The sequence below is a fragment of the Malaya genurostris genome, chromosome 3, assembly GCF_030247185.1.
Source record: "Malaya genurostris strain Urasoe2022 chromosome 3, Malgen_1.1, whole genome shotgun sequence".
In the NCBI taxonomy this organism is placed as follows: Eukaryota; Metazoa; Arthropoda; class Insecta; order Diptera; family Culicidae; genus Malaya; species Malaya genurostris.
Window position 1 is genome coordinate 62995801 of NC_080572.1, and position 6817 is coordinate 63002617.

Here is a 6817-nt window from a genome sequence, read left to right on the forward strand (position 1 = left end):
TACACCACCTTGAGGAAATATCCAAGATATTCCGTTTACGACTGCAATGTTTAACCTCCTGCAGCCATTCAGCCATCGGCACGGAAATACACCTTGACTTAGGAGTTCCTATTTTCATGGCCTTTTACGACATGGAACAGGAAACCAGTGGATCAATTCTTGGTAAAAAATAATTCCGCCGGATGCCACACGGCTTACCTGTTTGGTGGACTTATACCACCGGTACAGGTGGACCGTAGCGTTATTCTTAGCCAGTTGGGAAACCGCTACCGACACTACATGGCTATCTAGGCTGCTCAGAGAGGGAAGTTAACATTGATGGTCAACTTCCATGGATGGCCGAGCAGCCGAAAAAGTGTATGTATTGATGATTAAGTATATTTTAAAAATTTGCATCATATTACATAACACATTTTTTTTTACAAAAAATATTTGATGCAGGTTCGCTGTTTTGACCGGACTGATGGAGCACCGAGCACCGGATGCTATAAAAATAAAAAACATGGCTTTACTGCGGCATGTAAATAATACGATCGTGTAGCAACGGAATGACGAAACGATCAAAAGTCTTAAAAATATTCTAAATTAAAGATAAAGTTTTCTAGAAATTTTTGAACCAATATAAATCGAAATAAAAGTAGTATAAAATATAACCCTGTAAATTAGTTTGAAAGAAATCATTTTATTCTTAAAAACAAACAAAAATGTATGATTTCAACAAAGAAAAGCGTTTGTTGAAATAGCTAAATTTAAGGTAATTTATTTCAACTAAATAGTTTGTGAATTCAAAGCGCAACAATTCCTAACTTTATCTAAAGTTCGTTCATTCATAACAAATTTTTCAAATTGAATTCACTGTGAAATTGTTTGTCAAGAAATTGACAGGAACGCACAAGTGAAATATTTGTTGTTCTTATCAAAATGTCGTTTGAAACAAGCTAACACACTGAGTAAAATTGATTATCATGTTTTGTAGTTTCAAGCAGCAATATTTTCTATATCAAACCAGATTTTTTTTTGTCACTATTTTAACAAAATAAATCGTTGCGTGAAACCCAAATTTGGTTTTATTTAAAAAAAAATTCTCTGCGTGTATGAAGAACAAAATACATAAAATGAACGAATTGGACTTCGATCGGTTTCCTTATATTTTTCAGATCTAGCATCTAGCGACTAGTGTCTTTTGCTGATCTCAAAATGCTTCGAAGAAAAAGATTTGACTCGAATAAGAAAGTTATCGGGGGACATGTAAAGCGTGATGGGTAAGTCGATGCTTTCTCGCAGCCCGCCTGGATTCGATTTCCAACCCCGCACATAGGGTCAGAAAATTTTTCTGGTCCGAAAGAGCGAATGAACTTGTGATGTGATGTGATGTGATGTGAAGTGAAGCCACCATCAGTTCAAGGACTTGCCAGTGGATGCGGGTAGACTTACAGTAGCCCCGATATGACTCATCCATTCACTTTCTTACTATAGCTGTTACCGAAAAGCGAACAAAAAGGGTTGGGCGGATATGTAAGTAGAGTTACTTACTCGTATTCCGCGGGAATAAAAGATGCTCTTCCAACCATAATATCCAGTGCATGGATGAAGCATTTCGCTATACATGCTTGAACCCGCCTGATGGTTTGTTTGAGAAGGGCGCGTCAGACTCATTTCAAACCTTCAGAAGGAAACAAGTTTCCTTCAAGTGACTTGGGCTGGCTATCCACAATCCCTCGTCCAGTCGTCAATTCGTCCGATGCCCTGATGCTCCCTACCCTTTACGACGCCGTGCAAAATGTTTTATATTGAAAAATACAATGAAACATAGTGTAATGAAATTAATATAACATGAAAAGATATAATAGATTACAAAATAATACAATATAACATAATATAATATAATATATTTTAATTTAATATAATATAATACAATGTCATACAATATAATATAATATATCATAAAACAATATATAAAATAACATTTAGTGTAGAGTGTCAGTTATGCTCTTCTATCTTCGCAATACTGCAGGAAGTAGAATATTTCTCTTCTAATAACAATAATAATATCCACATCTATAAAAATAATATATGTTATTATTATTGATGACAAATTAATAATAATAACAGTAAATATAATAATGAAAATAATAATAAAAAACGAATCTAATATAGTACAATGAATTATATAATAAATAATAGAATGAATAAAATCATATGTTGCGATATGCTATGATATTATATTTTTGAATTTATATGTCATTTCTCATGCTCTCATTCTGTCCTCAACGCATTCCATCGACCAATTGTCACCACAGACACACGTGTAGGCATGAAACAGGAACCAGTGAGGACCAAGCTCACCTTGTGACGACCTTGATAGTTAGTTAAAAGATTACTTTAATATAACTGATAATGATAATGATAACTTATAAGGAAAACAAATTTATATTTTGCGCAGAGGTACGTAGTACTACTCATAATAAACCCTATAATATAATATAATATAATATAATATAATATAATATAATATAATATAATATAATATAATATAATATAATATAATATAATATAATATAATACAACATAATACAATATAACATAATATAGTAGAATACAATATAATATACCATGATAACATAAAATAGTGTATAACGATAATATATGAAACAATATGCTATGATATAATATAACAGTTAATGTCGCAGTGTAAGTTACGCTCTTCTCATAATAAAAATAATACTAATAATACATGATGTAATAAACGACAGAATTATATGTTACAATATACTATGATAAACATTGCACTTTAGGATGGGCTTCAACCTACAAGCCATTTCGCACCCTCTCATTCTGCTACTAACGCAGAAGACGATAGCACCCAGTCGACGCCGTTCTATTGACCAAATGTCATCATAGACGCTCGGGGAGGCATGAGATAGGGACTTGTGAGGACTTAGTTATCTCACCATTTGACGACCGAAAGGGCGAATGAACTTGTAGTTAAAAACTCTATAATTTATACCAAAAAATCGTTTTTCTGAAGAAAGCCAAAACTGAAAATAGATATTTATCTGTATTACTGAATAGACAGCAAATTTCGGTAATAACCATTGAAACAAATACACATTCCGGACGTAAAAAACGTTCAGTGAGGTTGACATAGTGTTTCAATAAGTATTACAATCAGCTCCTTTCCTGTACCATTCCTTGCTTGTAACGGTCACCTGATATAACGTGTGAGTCGTACTTTACCCGAATAACATATCAGCTGTTTTTTCAAAGAAGGGCGAATCTAACATTGACAGCAAATGGAGGAAATCGTCGATGATTGTTTCGACTTTGGTTTCAAACCCTATTTAGAAATTATTGTATATTTTTAGATCGATTTCTGATAAGTCGATAAACTGTTGGTTCATCTTTAAAAACATGCTAATTTTACCACTTTCTTTCTACCTAATCATGGGTCAAAACATACCCAAAATCAGCTAAAGTGCATCTCCCCTATTTTAGGTAACGAATGATGACCCCAAAATTCAGGTGAATGTAAGTTTACTCAAAGTGATATGCCATAATAAAGCACGCTACCCATTTTTACGATTTAACTCAAAGTTTGAGTTGATAATGACCTAATTTTGGGTAGCTTATAGAAGAGCTCGACAATGAGAAATTTCTCTTCAAAAAGTAGGTAGATATGATTTTCAGTGTTTGTGAATTATGCAGTTACGCTCTTGCGCATGAAATTGGTTCGTTTTCGCGACTAAGGTAAATCTGCGGGTTATTCTATCGTCTTATTTACTATTTATTTTCTTTATTTACTATTTATTTTCTTTATTTTAGATGGTTCGGAAACCATCCAAAATAAAGAAATTACATAGTTTCGCCCTTCCTTACTACCAATTGGAGTATTGCCCTGTTTGTTGGCATGGAACACGGAGGGCGAAACTTACGTAAACAAAAGGAATCATAGTTTCACCGACGACACGACCAGGCACTTCGAAGAAAAATCAGCATTAAAACTGTTCGCTAACGATTCACCGCCAGTTACCACAAATCTAGCGACCCCTTGTAAATGATAAAAATAATCTTCTCGAGCAACACTGTTTAAGTTGCTATGGACTAGTTACCAAGGAAACCCAAAACAAATAAACATGTTTTGAAAGCGGTGGAATAGTTCTATTAGTGTTAAACTTTGTCCAAATTAAGCAGAAATGCATTTAAATGAACTCGATTTTTGGAATTTAATCGAAACTAAGGATGAAACCAACGAACGAGGACAATGATCTGCTTCCAGCGATTCATCCGTACACTTCAACTGCTTGCTTTTCTGGGCAGTAGGATTCGGTGTAATATACCGGTGTCAAAATTGTTTTGTGTCGGTTGATTGCGCAGAAGTGGAAACAGTATTTCACCTTGTTGGCCACTATTCGAGGATTACTAGTGGAATTCCACAAAGAAATCATTTTACCGTACGTTATGCAGGTACCGCAGAGCACTAGTCTCGCTCAGCTCGTTGTCGGTCATTTCCATGTCTTCCTTCTCACACAACGGTTTCAAGTCAAGACCTGAATTTTGAACTTGGCTTTATAAAAGACATAAATCATACTCCTCATTTTTTACATTCCGCTCGAGTCAGGTAAATCCATTAAAATGTTCCGTAATACAATAACCGATCTGAAATTTATTTTGTTTACATTCATCTTGCCTTCGATATGCAGTAACCAAGGTTATGGTGACTGTTATTCAAAATCAATAAATATATCAACTTGTGCTGCCAGTTTAAAAAAATTCACTAGCGTTTTCGATTTGACATTTCCAGTTACTGAGGGGTAGTTAAATTTACGATACAGTTTTGATAGACGAGTGAAACCGACGACACGACCTGCCACTCGACTATCAAAACTGTATCGCAAATCTAACTACCCCTCAGTAACTGGTAATGTCAAAACGGAATCGCTTGAAAAAATGTTGGAACTGGCAACACAAGTTGGTAAATTATTGATTTTGAAAAACAGTTACCAGTATCCTTGGAAACCACATATGAAATGTAAACATAAACAAGAGATTCTCACTTAAAACGAAACCACTGAGTGTAGTTGGCCGGCTGGTAGATATTAAATTTATTCTTTCAGAGATCTGCCATAGCTGCATAATCTGCCATAGCGATTGTGTCGTATGCCGCTTTGAAGTCAATGGCGCGACACTTCTGGAGTACTTGTCTCATAACGAAAATGTAATTTGAAGTGGCGTACCGTACCGGCAACGCAAATTATTCACCACCAAAAAATTGATTTCGGTTGTTTAGGGCAATAAAAAACTTATCGTGTGTTATCTTCAGAGGGAATATATTCATCTAATTAAGCATTTATCATATTCATAACGTTCCCAGAAATACTTACATTCCTCGTTTAAAGTTTCAACTTTTTATGTCGTCTATTTTGAAGTCCAGCCTGCAGATTCAATAAAAAATGTATCTGTACTAGAACATTTTTGCTTTTGCGTTGGGGATCTGAATGACCTGTAAATGCTTACCTTAACGCAAGAATTGTCCGGACTTCGCTAGGTGTCAGACGGCATGTTGTTGAAGACGAATCCTAATACTCAGGTAATTCTGAAACGCTCTCTAGATTCAGAATTGTCGCTATTTGTTGCAATCTGGCAAGCTTATCGTAAACGGACCAGGATTACCTCCCGTAAGGAATGAAGCCAATGCTCGAGCTTCCTGGTCTAAAACTAGTCCACCAAGCCGATTGAATGTAGACTTTTTGAAAACTCGCTCCAGACAACTTCACTAGTAATGATACTAACCAATCCATCATAATTTCTTTTCTCGAGATCGAACTAAAAACACAAAGCGTTTAGAAATCCATTTATATGAAGATAACCACTCACCAAGCAGCGTTTGACAAACTTTATACACAATTTAGCCTCGAATGAATTATTGTTATTTTTTGCAGTTTTTTGTAAATGATTTTGAATAATCATGAAATGTGGAACTATTCCACAACTGTTTCAAACTGTTTGTTTATTTATTCTGGTGCTCCTTGGTAACTAGCTCATAGCAACTTAAACAGTGTTGCTCGAACAGTTAGTTTTTGTCATTTTCAAGGGGTCGCTATATTTATGGTAACTGGTGGTAAATCGCTCACGAACACTTTTTATTCCGATTTTTCTTCGGAGTGTCTGGTCGTGTCGTCGGTTTCACTCTTTATAGTTCTTTGTATTACTAAAATTGAGATTTTTGTAGAATCGGCAAAATTGTAGGATTTTGAACGGTCGTCAAATGTTCCTATCTCAAGCCTCAAGCCTCCCCGAGAGTCTATGATGACATTTGGTCAAAAGAACGGCGTCGACTGGGTGCTATCGCCTTCTGCGTTAGTATCAGAATGAAAGGGTGCGACATGGCTTATAGGTTGAAGCCCATCCTAAAGTGTAATATTTATCATAGTATATTGCATGTGGTTCAGTTGTTTGTTGCATTTATATATTACATTGTATTATATATTGTTATTATTATTATTATTATTACTATTATTATTATTATTATTATTATTATTATTATTATTATTATTATTATTATTATTATTATTATTATTATTATTATTTTAAACATTATGTTTCCTGGAGTACTGCAACTTACACTGCGACATCAACTATTATATATTGTATCATAGCATAGTACATATTTTATCGTCTTACATTATATTTTGTTATGTTATATTGTATTATATCACATAATGTTACATCATATTATATTGTATAATGTTATATTACATCGTATATTATATTAAACAATTTGATATTATGTTATATCACAGAGAACAGATATCCAACA

The 6817-nt window shown here is 34.2% G+C and overlaps 1 long non-coding RNA gene across 1 annotated transcript; it reads right to left on the reverse strand.

The window, feature by feature from the left end:
- Positions 1–5333: 5333 nt before the first annotated feature.
- Positions 5334–6000, reverse strand: LOC131434610 (uncharacterized). The gene is made up of 3 exons (XR_009230363.1): positions 5875–6000; positions 5515–5823; positions 5334–5432 (listed from the first exon to the last, which is right to left on the reverse strand). It is a non-coding gene; the product is annotated as an uncharacterized LOC131434610 (long non-coding RNA).
- Between the last annotated feature and the right edge of the window lie 817 nt (positions 6001–6817).